This window comes from Morone saxatilis, unplaced genomic scaffold (assembly GCF_004916995.1).
Source record: "Morone saxatilis isolate NCDOM2014 unplaced genomic scaffold, NCSU_SB_2.0 Contig17, whole genome shotgun sequence".
NCBI classification, from domain to species: Eukaryota; Metazoa; Chordata; class Actinopteri; family Moronidae; genus Morone; species Morone saxatilis.
The window spans coordinates 24,180,202-24,180,671 of NW_023339729.1; the positions used below are offsets into that span (position 1 = coordinate 24,180,202).

Genomic DNA, 470 nt, shown 5'->3' on the forward strand with positions numbered 1-470 from the left:
GGACTCCATCATCTTCTTTACTGGGGCTGATGTTTAAAGTGAAGATCTCAGTCACTGGTTTCCTTATTGTGTTGTTATTGGACTGTAGTTGACCCAGTTTTGTCTGTCCTCTGTAGAAGGTCACAATGAGGTTTCCAACAGGAGCAACGTCCTGTACCGTACACTGCAGAGAGTACTGACGGTCCTCATACATCAGCCCAGTGTGATCAACAAAGCTTGATGGCATACATTCATCTGAGCTCTGTGGAGACCCCAAAACAGACCAAGAGACACACCAGTATAAGATAAGGTGGAAACTAACAATCTTGTTAGAAACTTAGGAGTGTAGAAATGATTAAAACATCATAGCAACAGTATTTTGCTCAACACAAAGTTTACTTACTGTAGACAGTTACAGACAGCCTGCCACAACACTGGGTACCATTATTATCTTCATAGTAACACATGAGAGGTAAGTCCCATTCAGTCAC

At 42.1% G+C, this 470-nt stretch overlaps 1 protein-coding gene across 1 annotated transcript in view; it reads left to right on the forward strand.

The window, feature by feature from the left end:
- Positions 1 to 470, forward strand: part of LOC118327381 — a gene marked incomplete in the record, with an annotated part of 7,193 nt that overhangs the window by 1,763 nt on the left and 4,960 nt on the right.